Source organism: Stenella coeruleoalba, assembly GCF_951394435.1.
Source record: "Stenella coeruleoalba genome assembly, chromosome: 20".
Lineage (NCBI taxonomy): Eukaryota > Metazoa > Chordata > Mammalia > Artiodactyla > Delphinidae > Stenella > Stenella coeruleoalba.
Window position 1 is genome coordinate 48351555 of NC_137166.1, and position 16516 is coordinate 48368070.

Consider the following 16516-nt stretch of genomic DNA (forward strand, 5'->3'; position numbering starts at 1 on the left):
TTTTCCAGAAGGGGGATAGTTCAGTAAATTCCAGAAAGTAGTATTTCCTTTCTTGGTTAAACATTTTGTCCATTCTCAGAAGGGATGTGACTCTTACAAAGAGAGCTTAACATCTGTTGAGAGATACTTCAAGATCACCATTCCTACTATGTTGAAGCCTCAGTGAGGTAAGTGATATTATTCCCATTGTAACATGAGGAAGGGTTAAACCATTGCCCTAGTTCATACAAGTGGCAGTATTGGTAAAATTCAGGCTTTAAAAATTCAAGATTTTAATTCTTAATTATGAAAAACGTCCAGAATAGTCAAAAAGAGAAAATACAATGGACCCCATATATTCATCACCCAAATTTAACAATGGTCAAGATTTTGCCACATTTGCTTAATCTATCCCTTTTTCCTTTTTATCTTACATGCTGAAATAATTTAAAGCAAATCCCTGATGGCATCTCTTACACCTATAGGCATCTCTTAAATATAGACTATTTTTTACAAGATCAGAAAGCTGTTATCACACCTAACATAATTAACAGTCACATTTCTATGATTGCTTCAAGTTTTCACTTAGTTACAGACTAAATAAGCTTCTTTCTTTCTTTCTTCCTTTCATTCTTTCTTCCTTTCTTTTGTACTGTCTCTAATTTTGGTATCAGGATAATATTGGCTTCTATTTTCTGGAAGAGATTGTGTATAATTGGTGCTGATGCTTCTTCAAATGTTTAGTAGAATTCTCCAGTGAAACTGTCTGGACTTAGAGATTTCTTTTTTGGGAAGTTTTAAAATTATGGATTACATTTCTTCAATAGTTATAGGACTATTGAGATTATTTCATATTGGGTGAATTTGGGTAGTTTGGTTTTCAAAGAATTGGTCTATTTCTCTTAAGTTGTTGAATTTACCTGGATAGAGTTGTTCATAGAAGTCCTTTATTAAGTTTTTATTGGCTGCAACATCTGTAATCATATCCCCAATTTTATCCTTGATATTGGTAATGTCTTTGTCTTGCTAGAAGCTTATCAATTTTATGGATCTTTTCAAAGAATCAGCTTTCTGTTTCATAGATTTTCCTTTATTTTTATGTTTTTAATTGTATTTATTTCTGCTCTTTATTATTTCCTTTCTTGTGCTTACTTTTGATTTATTTTTCTCTTTTCCTAGTTATCTGAGTGGAATTTTGACTATTGTTTTGAGACCTTTCCTCTTTACTAAGGTAAACATTCAGTGGCATGAATTTCCCTTTCAGCACCCCTAGATTTTAATATGTTGTATTTTTATTTTCATTCCATTTCCAAATGTTTGGAGAGTTTTCTGTTTTGCTTCTTAGTTTAATTTCTAGTTTGATTCCATTATGATCAGAGAACATAGTTGGTATGATTTTGATTAGCTCATATATTCCCAGACATCAATTTGTTCTCTCAGGGAGAAAACAGTATAAATGTGGTAAGGGCTTTAGAAGGGAGTCATCTCTTACAGCCATCATTGAGTTCACATGGGAATAATAGTTTTACAGGTATAGTGTGCATGGTAAGAGATTTGGCTTTAGGTCACTTATTTGTGTTTCAGCGGTATAGGAAAGAAATTCTAAACAAGTGAGGAATGTGGAGAGGGATTTGACAGGAACTCCCATCGTGTCCACTAGAGGGTGAACATTGGAGAGAAATCCTAAAATGCCGTGAGACTGGAAAGTGTTTCTTCAAGTTCAGTTCAAGCGATATTCCTCAAGTCCACTTAGTTTTCACTCAGGAGGGAGGACTTACTGTGAATAGCAGTGGAAAGAGCTTCAGAGAGAGCAAATACCTTCATATTCACTGGAGTCCATAAGGAGAAGCCCTACGAGTGCTATGTGTGTGGAAAGGATTTTGCATATAACTGAGTTTTCACACTCATCTGAGTGTTCTCTCAGGGGATGAATCCTGTAAATATAATGAATGTGATAAGAATGAAAACAGCCATGAATGGGATGAGTGGAGTAAGGGCTTATTTGGAGTTCACATCTTCGTGTCCATCTCAGAACCCACATGGGAGAGAAGCTTCCATATATAGGAAAAAGATATTAAAGGCTTCATGTGAAACTCATCTTATTCATCCGAGGTGCATGAGGAAAAGAAAACCATATACATGTGAAGAGTTTATTTTTTTGAATAATAGTTCAGACCTTCTTACTCATCAGAGTCTGCACAGGACAGAAATTCTATACATATGGTCAGTACTTGGCCTGTCAGGGTTCAATAGAGAACCAGATGCCACTCTGTATATTCTAGGCATGAATGCTTTTTTTTTGCGGGGGGGAGGGGGGGCGGGGAGTAATAATTTTTTTTTTTTTTGCCCTGCCGCATGGCATACTAGATCTTAGTTCCCCAACCAGGGATCAAACTCGTGCCCCCAGCAGTGGAAGCACGGAACCCTAACCACTGGACCACCAGGGAATTCCCATGCAGTAATAATTCTTATTGGAGTATAGTGGACTTACAACGTTGTGTTAGTTTCTGCAGGCATGAATGCTTTTAATAGAGGCAATAAGAGACACGCACACGTTTAGAAGAGCTAAGGGAACGTTGATCAGGGAAGCCAACACCAGCCTGCAGCGCCAAACTGGGTTCTCAAGAGCTTTCTTAGAAGCTGCTGCCAGTCTCAAGAATCTCAGTCTACAGCAGCAACATGAGTGATACTCAAGGGATTTCTCTGAAGCTGCTGAAGATGCGGAGAGCCCCGTAAGCTATCTCAGTCTATGGTACCAATATGGGTGATATAATTTTTTAAGTATTAAAAGCTTTATTTATGATTGGAATCATTCAACAAAAAAGCAAAAGGAAATGAGCCTGAAAAAGAAACTAAGCTGTCGTCTAGAATAGCCTCAGTAGCTAAGCTGCCTTTGCACCTGGCTGGCATGACAGCTGTGGCTCAGCATACACAGCAGTTGCACTCACAGCAGCATCAATATGGATGACTCTTTTTTTTTTTTTTTTTTGGCCGGACGGCGAGGCTTGTGGGATATTAGCTCCCCGACCAGGGATTGACCCTGGGCCCTCAACAGTGAAAGCACAGACTCCTAACCACTGAATCACCAGGGAATTCCCTAGATGATTCTTAAGAAGCTCACTTGGATGCTTGGAAGCTCATGCCTGTCCACGATTCCTCCTGCAGTTGCCTCCGGAGAATAATGCCTTTTCTTCCTCTGCTTCCTAAGTCTCATGTGAGTGCCTTTTCAATGGCCAACTATAACCAAGAAACATCTGGGGAAGGGGATTCTGAGCTATGCTGTTCCTGTCTTTTCTTTTAATACAGGAGCCCTTAACAGATCCAGTCGTAAAAAGAAGTGATGATGCCATGTGACCAACAGACAATATAGCACAGTGTAGTAGGGGCCTCATTTGCACCTCAAGTATTAGTAAACAGCATGCACACTTATTTATGTCCAATCCATGAAGGTCGTGCTACAGGAAGGGCTACAGTTAGCACTCCACTCTTGGAAGACATCAGTTTTCCTACACTGTTGATGGACTCTATTGGTATCATGCATGTCAAGGATTCCAGAGATACCTCTGGTCTCCCCAGTCATTAACCATCTATGCAGAACAAAATCCATAAATGTGATGGTTGTAGCCACGGCTATCGTCAATGCTCAAACTGCTACCATACCTTCTACACGGGAAGAAAATTGTAACTGGGGTGTGTCTTCAGATTTATTAAACAGACCGTATTAGAAAAATAACCTAATGTTCTTTTTCTAATGTCAGGTCATACAAGTTATCAGAGAGTGTATTCATACAATAAATAAAATGTGGTGAGAACTTTAATCAATGTTCAGGCCCTTAAATTCATTAGTCTCCACCACATGAGAGAAAGTTTATCGAAGTGATGTTTTAAGAGTATCACAGAAACACTCCTATATGGTCAACACACTGTTTTCTCTTTATAGGCACACGAGATTATGTTCACATCCTCCAATATGGATCGGAGCCATATGATTGAATTCTGGCCAATGGAGTGAGGACAAAAATTATGTGCACCACTTCCTGGCATTGCCCATAAAAATATTCCAGGTGATTCTCTCCTTCCTCTTCCACAGTGATCTCTAGCCATGAATTATGGGTGCCACCTGTTCCATATATGTAGCTACAAGATGAAGGACTGCCTGACCTCTGCTGGACATCACTTGAGTGAGAAATCTTTTTTGCACTAAGACACTGAGATTTCAGGGGTTATCTGAAGTATCAAGTCTATCCTAACCAGTACAAAAGTCTTAGTAGAAGCTAATTTCATAATTACACAGGAAGGTAACTCTACAATCCCCCCCTTAAATGTTTGAAACAATTATTTTCAAACTTACATAAAAGTTACAAGTGAAGTAACAAAGGATTTTCCTTCCCTGAACTCTGAGACTATCATGATGTCCCATCACCACTGGATACTTCAGTGTATATTATTACAAATATGGATATTTTCTACACAATCATTTTATAACAACCAACATCAGGAGATTAATATTTGTACATTACTACCATCTAATCCACATATTCCATTCACATTTCATCAATTGCCCCAACAATGTCCTTTATAGCAAAATTATCCAATCTAGGATCACACAATGCGTTTAGTCATTACAGCAGGTTAGGCTCCTTCAGTATGGAATAGTTTCTCAGACTTCCATGAGCTTGACACTTTAGAAGATCACATGTTATTTTTGTTCTTGTGTAGAACATCCCTTAATTCGGACTTGTCTGATATTTCCTCGTGATTAGATTCAGCTTATGCACCTTTGACCAGAATATCACAGAAGTGATGATGTGCTCTCTTGGCATACAATTTTATTTATCCCATTTGTGGGGATGTTAATTTCGATTACTGGACCCATATGATATCTGCTAGACCTTTCACTGTAAAGGTACTAGTTTTTTCCATTATAATCAGGAAGTAGTGTGTGGAGTGGTACTTTGAGTTCATGAAAATATCTACTTTTCATTAAACTCTCATTAACTGTTTTATTAATATAATCTAGACTCTTGGATTTCTAAACTATTCAATGTGTTATGATCAGTTACTGTCACTTATTTTGATCCTTAAATTAACCCAGATTTGGCCATGGGAACCCTTTAGGCTGGCTTCTGTGTCCTTTTAATTTGTACCCATCATTCTTTAATCACCCCCTTACTTTCTGGCACAGGACATGTGAGGCTCACCTTGTACTTTCCCAGCCTGTTGATTTGCACCCTTGGGAGTCTCCTAGGTGAAATCTGAAACAGAAGCTCCAGACACAGAGGGTAGGGAGAGACTGAAGAAAGAGGCAGATCACTTCAGGTTGGAAGGTGGCAGGTTTAATAAGGGAACTCACATACAAGGCTTGTCTTTGGTGACTGCAAGACAAATAGATCTCTGCACCTGCCTGCCAGAATCTTAAAAGTTTATATAGAGGCCTTAACTGGGTTCAGTCATGTATTCAATCCAGATGGTCTTAACGACGTCTTACTGTCTCAAGGCTGTCTCCTGGAGGCAGCTTCTAGTGGGGAGCGGGCAAGTGGACTGCATATTCCAAAGACAGGGGAGGGGGCAAAGGAGCCTCCAATTGCCCAAGTCCAGCTCATGGGTCAACCAGTGGTCGCATCCTCGAAATGACCTTCTCCAACTTAGTCCCTCCTTTTAACAAGGAGGCCTTCTTCTGTGTAGTGGAGAATGGTGATTAGAGGCCAAAATATGGGTACTAGGTGTACTCATTACTGTAGAGTCACTGCTCCCGGGCTCTCTCATACCCAGAACTGGCAGGGGATGAGTGTGTGATTGTGTTTATACACTTTTTTTTTTTGGTTTTTGGCCATGCTGCACAGCATGCAGGATCTTAGTTCCCCAACCAGGGGTCGAACCTGTGCCCCCTGCAGTGGAAGCAAGGAGTCTTAACCACTGGGCCACCAGGGAAGTCCCAATACACATTTTTTCCCCTATATTTCTTCATACAGTTGACCCTTGAACTTGGGTTTGGACTGCATGGGTCCACTTACACGTGGATTTTTTTTTCAATAGTAAATAGTACAGGAGGGTTGGAGTTTTGGTGAGAGTTTGTGGAAGATGGTGCCTGTTGTGACAGGTTCCTGGCTCACAGCTCCTAAAACCCATGGAATTTCCTGAGTGATAAAGGTGTCTTCTGTTATGTTAATGAGTCGTTGAAATTATGAAACTATCATTCAAATGGAAGCATTATAGTTCTTCGGAACCATTATTATCTCAAAAGGAAAGGAGAATGATACAGATACACTGGCTGAGGTGTTTTGAGGGGCATCGAAGTGTTCCAGCCTGTGGCTTACCTTAACATGTTTTTTTGTTTGTTTGTTTTTGCGGTACACGGGCCTCTCACTGCTGTGGCCTCTCCCGTTGCGGAGCACAGGCTCTGGACGCACAGGCCCAGTGGCCATGGCTCACGGGCCCAGCCGCTCCGTGGCATGTGGGATCTTCCCGGACCGGGGCATGAACCCGTGTCTCTTGCATCGGCAGGAGGACCCTCAACCACTGCGCCACCAGGGAAGCCCTACCTGAACATATTCTTGAAGTACCATGGTGTGGATTAAAAGAAAATTTGGTGAGCGGCCTCCATCTAAATGACTTACTAGGGAAGCTATGCGAAATTATTTAAAAGAGCAAGGGGGGCTTCCCTGGTGGCGCAGTGGTTGGGAGTCCGCCTGCTGATGCAGGGGACACGGGTTTGTGCCCCGGTCCGGGAGGATCCCACATGCCGCGGAGCGGCTGGGCCCGTGAGCCATGGCCGCTGAGCCTGCGCGTTCGGAGCCTGTGCTTCGCAACGGGAGAGGCCACAACAGTGAGAGGCCTGCGCACCGCAAAAAAAAAAAAAAAAAAAAAGAGCGAGGGGATCAAACAGTACTTATTCTTCATGCAAAAGCTGCATAGAAGTCATATGGAAATGAAAAAAGGTTGTTTTGCCCTCCTCCTTATGTGTATCTTATGGGCAGTGGATGGAAGGAAAAAAAAAGAACAAATGGAACGCAATGGTTGTTCTGAACAAGAGTCTCAACCATGTGCATTTATTGGAATAGGAAATAGTGACCAAGAAATGCAGCAGCTGAACTTGGAAGGAAAGAACTATTGCACGGCCAAAACATTGTATACATCTGATTCAGACAAGAGGAAGCACTTCGTGCTGTCTGTAAAGATGTTCTGTGGCAATAGTGATGGCTTTGGTAGGTTCCTCAGCAAGCGGATAAAAGTCATCTCCAAACCTTCCAAAAAGAAGCAGTCATTGGAAAATGCTGACTTATGCATCGCCTCGGTAACAAAGGTGGCTCTGTTTAATCGACTTCGATCCCAGACAGTACCAGATCCTTGCATGTAGAAGGAGGTAATTTCCATGCCAGTTCTCAGCAGTGGGGAGCATTTTACATTCATCTCTTAGATGATGATGAATCAGAAGGAGAAGAATTCACAGACCGCGATGGATACATCCATTATGGACAAACAGTCAAACTTGTGTGTTCGGTTACTGGCATGGCACTCCCAAGATTGATAATTAGGAAAGTTGATAAGCAGACCGCATTACTAGATGCAGATGATCCTGTGTCACAGCTCCATAAATGTGCATTTTACCTTAAGGATACAGAAAGAATGTACTTGTGCCTTTCTCAAGAAAGAATAATTCAGTTTCAGGCCACTCCATGCCCAAAAGAACCAAATAAAGAGATGATAAATGATGACGCTTCCTGGACAATCAATAGTACGGATAAGGCAGAGTATACCTTTTACGAGGCGATGGGCCCTGTCCTTGCCCCAGTCATACCCGTGCCTGTTGTAGACAGTCTTCAGTTGAATGGCGGTGGGGACGTAGCAATGCTTGAACTTACAGGACAGAATTTCACTCCAAATTTATGAGTGTCGTTTGGGGATGTAGAAGTTGAAACTATGTACAGACGTGGAGAGAGTATGCTCTGTGTTATCCCAGACATTTCTGCATTCCGAGAAGGTTGGAGAGGGGTCCGGCAGCCAGTCCAGCGTCCAGTGACTTTGGTCCGTAATGATGAAATCATTTATTCCACCAACACCCCAGAACCAGGGCCCTACACCCCAGAACTGGCGCCATAGCCACACTGCAGTGCGAGGAGCCATCCTTCGAGCCAACTCCAGCCAAGTGCCCCCTAATGAGTCAAACACAAACAGCAAGGGGAATTACACAAATGTCAGCACAAATTCGACCAATGTCACATCATCTACAGCAACAGTTGTGTCCTAACTGCCGTCTTTTTGCTAGGACGTACACTGACTTGAGTGCGGCCAAATGTTGACAAAAAAAAAGAAAGAAAAAAATGAACAATCTTCTGTGGTTTCTTGGGAAAACTTTTCATACCCAGTGATACTATTCAAAAAGCCCATTACCTGCAAGTGCTGATTTGAAGTGCAGAAGCCACAGTAAAACAAACAAACAAAAAACCCATCAAAATGTACAAACTTTTGGAAATTGATTTTTTTCAGCTGTTATTTTTGTTTGGTTGGTTTGTGTTTGGTTTTGTTTAAATGGGCAAGAAATAGAGATGTGGTTGGAGTAAAAGGTAATCAAACTAGAGGATGAAAATCTAACATAGTTTTTATGGACCAAGGAACTTGCATAAACTTTAGCAAAAGGTACATTTCCATCATACCTTTTTTATATCACAGTATATATAATACACCTTTGTTACCAAATAGGTTGTTCTCCTCCCCACCCCCTTTGAGTGTTTGCTCTTAAGTGCATTCAGGTGGCAAGCTTGACCATGCTTGTTTAATCTAATTACCATACTCCTCCAGGTCTTTTTGGTCTAAGGCTGGAACTGTTCTTTTTATTTTATTATTTTCTTTAAAAGCTGAAGTCTTATGACTTTTCATGAGTGGAAGGTGTTGTGATTTCAGCAAGTCAAATCTTGTAAAGGCCTGCGTATTTCTTTTAAGATTATTTGAAGTCTGTGCAAAAGCTTTAAAAAAAATGCCTCTGCCTTGCCTGCAATACATGCAATGTACGTTGACTTAGGCTCTATTCTCAGACACCATTGACAGTTATTTCTGTGTGTTCCTTTTTTTAAAAAAAAATGTATTTATAGTTGTAATCCAAGAGGTTCTAACATTTACCTGGAATTAAATGTGGCCATTCAGTCATTAATGAAAAGAAAATAGTAAATAGTACAGTCATACACGATCCACAGTTGGTTGAATCCACAGATGGGGAACTTCCAATATGGCGGGCCCTTGGATATGGAGGGCCAGCTGTAAGTTATACTCAGATTTTTGACTGAGTGGAGGGTCAGCGCTCCTAACCCCCAAGTTGTTCAAGGGTCAACTGTATATATTGAAAAGCATAAATTGACACCTCTAAAGTTAATCCCAAACCACAGGCGCATTCTGTTTTCTCCCTTCCCAGCAAAGAGCTCCGATGCCGAAAAGAGTTAATAGCAGGTCTGAGACCACTGTCTGTAGAAAGGCCTGTTTCGAGGTCATGAAGGACATCTGGGAGCTTGGATCCCTCACCATTTCCTGTTAATGGGGATTCACTGTGCCTTGACTGTTTGTACAAATAATGCGGCTTACGCTGAACACCTGCTTTCCTTCTGGGCGCCGGGAATTTGAGTTCGTGCTCTGCAGAGCGTGACTACGTGACCAGCCTGCAGTGGGAATCTTGGGCGATGTGTGCGTGTGACGGGCCTTCCTGGTAGATACACTTCACATGTGTTGTCACAGTTGTTGCTAGGGAATTAACTGTGTCAGACTGGTTTTCTCCAGACTTTACCCCAAGGAACAAAACTTTACATAAACCAGAGAAAAAAAAGAGGGCCTAGGAGGAAAATGCTTAGCCTCCTTGATAGCTTCACAGAGCTGTCACAGCGCCCCTCCCTTCAACCCCCGAACTGTAATGTTAACCCTGTAAGTGCTGAATTTATTGCTCAGGGGTTTGAGGGTAAAAGAGGGAAACTTTTAAAAGTGTGGGTTTGTATTTTGTGGCTAATACACCTAGATGTGGGATCATCTCAGTCACGGAAAGCTGCAAAGAAAACGTGTCAGGGGGCCACAGCGCCCCGGATTTCTGCTGCCAGTGGGCAGGTTGAAGCTTAATCTCTGAAGAACAGAGATGTGTCTTGCCTATAGGAACCTCTGGGGAAAAAAGGAGACAACACGAAAAGGGAGGCAATCTCCAGATGGAGATACACTTTCGGAGATTTCAAAAGCCGTTTTCAGTTGCTATTGGGCTCCTGGGAAATCAGATGTCTGACCCTGAGAGGTTGATGCTTCTCCAGCCTGGTGTGCATGTTTTCTAGAGGGTCAGTTTGGACTCTAAGAATGATGAAGAGGAAGGGGTTCCAGGAAAGCCTTACTGGAACTTAGAACATAGCTGTCTGACCCTACTGAGTCTCGGCTTTGCTGCTGCCAAAGAAGAGCAGCTGGCTTTTTTGCGAATCCTGAAATCACAGATGCTATCTGCCTGGACCTGCCTCTGAGCTGAAACCTGAGACTGTCTACCTAAGTGTTTCAGCCCCAGCACGTGCTGTGCTTAGTTGAAATGGGATGGAATTTCTTCACTCAAAAACCTGGCTCAGACTATGCAACTGTGGCAGACTTAGGACAGCCCTCTAGGGGGACCCCAAACTGTGACAAAACAGCATGGATACTCCCACTTCTGGACATAGATCCAAAGGAAATGAAAACAGGTTACTGAAGAGATACGTGTGCTTCCATGTTCATTGCAGCATTATTCACAATAGCCAAGATATGGAAACAGCCTAAGTGTCTGTCAGTGAATGAATGGATAAAGATGATGTGGTGTTATGTATACAATGGAATATTATTCAGTCATGAGAAAAAAGGAAATTCTTCCATTTGGGACAACATGGATGCACTTGGGGGGCATATGCTAAGCGAGATAAGTCAGACAGAGAAAGACAAACACTGTATGTTGTCATGTATATGTGGAATCTAACAAATAAAACAAAGTAGTGAATATAACAAAAAAGAAACAGGCTCACAGATACAGAGGACAAACTAGTGGTTACCAGTGGGGAGAGGGACTGGGGAGAGGTGGGTAGGGCATTAAGAAGTTCAAACGATTATGTATAAAATAAACATGCCACAGGGACATATTGTACAGCACAGGGAATATAGCCAATAGTTTATAATAACTATAGATGGAGTATAATCTATAAAACTTTTGAATCACTATGTTGTACACCTGAAACTAATATAATATTGTAAATCAACTATACCACAATAAAAATTTTTTTAATTAAATTTAAAAATGGAAAAAAGAATTGATTAGACAGGTCATTAAAAAGTTCAGATACGTTTCAATAAGACCCTGACACCCCCACCTTAAAAAAATTAAAAATAAAAAAAACAAATGATAAAAACAGAGTAAAATGGTGGTTACCAGGGGCTGGGGGTGGAGGATATGGGAGAGCTATTGTTTAAGGGTACACATAACTAGTAGATAAATAAGTCCTGGAGACCTAATACATGATATAGTGATTATAGACAACAAAACTGTATTATAAACATTAATTGTTCTCACCACTTGAAGAAATAATTATGTGATGTGATAGAGATATTAACTAACACCACAAGGGCAATCATTTTGCAGTAGAAGTGTATCAAATCAATCTGCTGTACACCTTAAATCTACACAGTGTTGTAAGTCAAATATATCTTTTTTTTTTTTTTTTTTTCGGTACGCGGGCCTCTCACTGTTGTGGCCTCTCCCGTTGCGGAGCACAGGCTCCGGATGCGCAGGCTCGGCGGCCATGGCTCACGGGCCCAGCCGCTCCGCAGCACGCGGGATCCTCCCGGACCGGGGCACGAACCCGCGTCCCCCGCATCGGCAGGTGGACTCTCAACCACTGCGCCACCAGGGAAGCCCTATATCTTATTTTTTTTGAAAAAAGAAAGTGAAAAGAAATATCATGTAAGTTTCTGGACCCACTGGGTCACACGGAAACACCCACAGGAAAGGCTTATTGCCAGATGAGACCATCTGAAACTAAGCTGCTTATCCACACTCTGACAGCATTCATCACTTTTGAGCCCTGCCTGTCAAATCAAAACACATCTGAACCTCAATAAGGACAGACTTCATTCAAAAGGACTTGTATATATGCACTACCAAACGTAAAATAGGTAGCTGGTGGGAAGCAGCTGCATAGCACAGGGAGATCAGTTCGGTGCTTTGTGACCACCTAGAGGGGTGGGATAGGGAGGGTGGGAGGGAGACGCAAGAGGGAAGAGATATGGGGATATATGTATACATAGAGCTGATTCACTTTGTTATAAAGCAGAAACTAACACAACAATGTAAAGCAATTATACTCCAATAAAGATGTTAAAAAAAAAAACACTTGTCGTAGGGAGAACCCTCCGATTTCAGAAATCTGCAAGTGTCTCAAATTTAAACAGAAAAGGGCTTTTCTAAGGCGGGGTAAGAAAGGCTGGCAGGAACGTTGTGAGGTAGGAGCCGGTGGCCAAATCAGGGCTTCAATGAGAAATGTTTATTGTCTTCAAAGACATCCCACGGATGTCCTCAAGATGCTTGAGAACAGTAGATACGGTAAAAAAACCCAGAAAATAAAACTGCGGTTCTCCAAATCCTCTGACCGGGGAACCTCAACTCTCACCCGGGCCACAGCTCCCCTGTCCACTTGTCGGTTCATTCACTTCTCCATTCATTGTGGATTCCACCCTTTTATCTGAGGGACTGGTGATACGAAGCTGAGTAAGAATTGATCGCCTCTCGGGCAACACAGGAGGTTAATTAATCAAATATACCTGGATAGGACTTCCCTGGCGGTCCAGTGGTTAAGAATCCACGCTTCCACTGCAGGGGGCGGGGGTCGGATCCCTGGCCGGGGAACTAAGATCCCACATGCCTCGGGGCACAACCAAAAAAATAATAATGATAATAAGTTTAAAAATAAATAAAATAAAATATCCCTGGAGGGTGATGGAGGGCTTCCTGAAGGCCACAGCTGAGTAGGTTTTTAAGGGCACATGAAAGTTTTCCAGGAAAATAAAGGGAAAGAGCGTCTTCCAGGTGGAAACAATGGCCCACATAAAGGGGTGTGAAGACTCGAGAACTCAGGAAAGGCCAAGTCTGGAATGTCGGGTCTAGAAAAGGGACCCTGCTGGACGTCACGGACAAAACCGAGCCAGGTGGACCAAACCCTTATTTGGTCCAGTGAGGTTTTCCCACTAAACCCCCAGAATTGTCAGACCTCCGTGCAACTCCCCGTTACTGGGAGGAAGGCTTCTGATGATCACTGAGGCACAGAGAAGAAGTTGGGAGTTGTGAGGGGATGCTTCTGCCAGTACGGGGAGATGCTAAGGAGAATACGGAACGTGTCTCAAATGCTTACAGTGGGCGCGGCCCGGTGCTGTGTTTTTTTTTTTTTTTTTTTTTGCGGTACACGGGCCTCTCACTGCTGTGGCCTCTCCCGTTGCGGAGCACAGGCTCCTAGCGCTGTGTTTTATGTGTATTCACAGCGTTCTGCCTCTTGATGACCCTGCGAGGAGGTTACAATCTTCCTTTTACACAGATGAGGCACAGAGAGGTAACGAGTCCGTGTTAAACCCTCAACGATGTGGCTTGAAACCACGCCCCTCCCTGCGTTATACTATCTGGCAAGCAGGCCCTATGTCAGCAGGAGGTTTCTCCCTCTTCCGTGGGTCTGTCCTTCACTCCCTGGGGATGGCTGAGTACTGCCTCCCCCAAAGACACCCACGTCCTAATCCCCAGAACCTATGCATATGTTCCCTTAGATGGCAAGAGGGACTTTGCAGATGTAATCAATGTCTTGAGATGGGGAGATGATCTTAGATGATCCAGGTGGACCCAATGTAATCACAAGAGGCTTATAAAAGGAAGGCAGCCTGTTAGAGAGAACATTCCATGCAGCTGGCTTTGAGGATGGTGGGAGGGGTCACAAGCCGCCTCTCGAAGCTGGAAGAGGCAAGGAATGGATCCTTCCCTGGCGCCCCCAGAAAGAATCAGCCCTGCCCGCACCTTGACTTTAGCCGTACTCGCTTTGGATCTCTGACCTCCAGAACTGTAAGAGAATATGCTTGTGTTGTTTGAAGCTAAGTTTGTGCTAATTTTCCACAGCAGCCATAGGTAAATGGATCCACTCCTCGACTGTCCTTTCCTGATTCCATGAGAATTCCCCCTTTCTTGTCTTGTATTTGTCTTTAGAGCAGCACGGAGACACGGTGAAGAGCACAGGCTTTTGAGTCAGAGCTGGATTCAGGCCCGGCCACTGCCTATTGTCAACTCTGTGACCCGGGTGCCTTATTCTCATTGAACCTCAGCCTTCCTATCTATTAAATGGGAGCAAAAGTCATCTGCTCCTCATTAGTTATTGAGAATTTATCTAATGTGCCAAGCACTGAGCCTCACGTAGATAAGCTCACAAAATCTCCAAAACAACTATGTGGGCTGGGTTTTGTCATCACTACTCAAGTACCATTAAATGAAACAGAGACTCGCAAAGGTTTTGTTCTAACACGACAAGTTAGGATATGTCAGAGGTCCATTCGTCCATGAACATAGGAGAGGGATGTGTCATTGAGCCTTTTTTGGCTTCAGGAAGAAAATTCACCGGCAGTGATTCTTTTTTTTTCTTTGCACCGAGCAGGGGTCGAATCCAGGCCCTCGGCAGTGAAAGCTCCGAGTCCTAACCACTGGACGGCCAGAGAACTCCCACAATGATTCCTTTTTATAAAACAAATAAGAACATAAAAAAATTTACTAAGCAACAAATAAGTAAAGCTGCCAACCAGAATTTCACACTTTTCAAAGATTACAGTCTGATGCTTGGGTGTCTGACAAGTACATTGCCAAAGACGGCTTTACCATTCAGAATAGCATCTGCTTCTATGAAGCTACCAGGAAAGAGGGTCCCCCGAGTAGAGTTAGAACAGCTTTGCACCTGCCCACACGTTAATCCCCACAATTATCCCGAGAGGTGCCTCTGTTGGAATCCTCCACACGCAGATGACTAACAGAAACCAGTTACTTGACCAGTGAGTAGCACGGCCATGATTTGAACTCGGGCCTCTTGGGGGTTTTTTGGTTTGTTTTTGTTTCTTGTTTTCTTTTTGAAGATGTGGACCTTTTTTTTTTTTTATTTTCCGCTGTACGCGGGCCTCTCACCGCCGCGGCCCCTCCCGTTGCAGAGCACAGGCTCCGGACGCGCAGGCCCAGCGGCCATGGCTCACGGGCCCAGCCGCTCCATGGCATGAGGGATCTTCCCGGACCTGGGCACGAACCCGTGTCGCCTGCATCGGCAGGCGGACTCGCAACCACTGCGCCACCAGGGAAGCCCGATGTGGACCATTTTTAAAGTCTTTACTGAATTTGTTACAATATTGCTTCTGTTTTATGTTTTGATTTTTGGCCACGAGGCATGTGGGATATTAGCTCCCTGACCAGGGATCGAACCCACACCCCCTGCATTGGAAGGCAAAGTTTTAACCACTGGACAGTCAGGGAAGTCCCCTGAACGCGGGCATTTTTGCCCCAGCCCCAAAATATATTCTATTGCCTCCCCTGCCCCACATTTCCTGGGGTGGGATGGCTGGCCTGGGCGCTCTGAGGACCAGCTGTTGGCACTGACGGTGCTTGTCCGAGGTGAACTAGAGGCGGCAGGACCCCAGCCCACACTCTGCTCACCAGGGGCTGTGTCTGCTCGGTGGAAGGGGAACCTTCCTGTAACTTTCGCAAAGATGCCAAACAGGCTAGGGGATTCCTGCCTTTTTCTTATGACTTCATTTCCTTTCTCCAGCTCTGTCTTCTCGTGACTCTGCCCTTCCCCAGAGAAAGGAGAAAACAACCAAGTTCCAGGTGAGTTGCGTTTTCGTATCTTGTTTTGCAGTGAGTGGCCGCGTCTTTTCTGATTTCTTGGAGGGTGAAAGACGATACCCAATGTTTACTATTTGTGATGTACCAGGCACTTGCCTTTTATGATGCAATGTCATTTGTTCGTTTTGTTTGTTCCCCAAATAATAGTGTAGAAGTGAATTTAAAAATTTCTACATTTACTACTTGCCTTACAAACCAGTTTTCTCACTGAAATTTTTATTTATTTGTTATTGAAGTATAGTTGATATACAATATTTCAGGTGTACAGCAAAATGACTCAGTTATACATAAGTATATATCTATATTCTTTTTTCAATTCTTTTTCATTATAGTTTATTGGAAGATATTGAATATAGTTCCCTGTGCTATACAGTATATCCTTGTTGTTTAGCTATTTTATATATGGTAGAGTGCATCTGTTAATTACATACTCCCAATTTATCCCTCTCCTAAACCAGTTGTTTTCAATGCTCTTCTTAAAATAGGTATTCACAACTATTTGCAATAATAGAAAATGATTTTGAATAGTGCTTTCTTTACTTTTTATGACTGCTTGGCTGAGATACAATTCACATACTGTATAATACACCCACTTAAAGTGTAAAATTCAAAAATTTTTAATAAGCACAGATATGTGCAACTATCACCACAGTTAAT

The 16516-nt window shown here is 42.8% G+C and overlaps 1 pseudogene across 1 annotated transcript; it reads left to right on the top strand.

Moving 5' to 3' along the window:
- The first annotated feature begins 6708 nt into the window (after window positions 1-6708).
- Window positions 6709-8459, top strand: LOC307179182 (recombining binding protein suppressor of hairless-like; annotated as a pseudogene). The gene has a single exon. The product of its transcript is annotated as a recombining binding protein suppressor of hairless-like (transcript).
- The last annotated feature ends 8057 nt before the right edge of the window (window positions 8460-16516 follow it).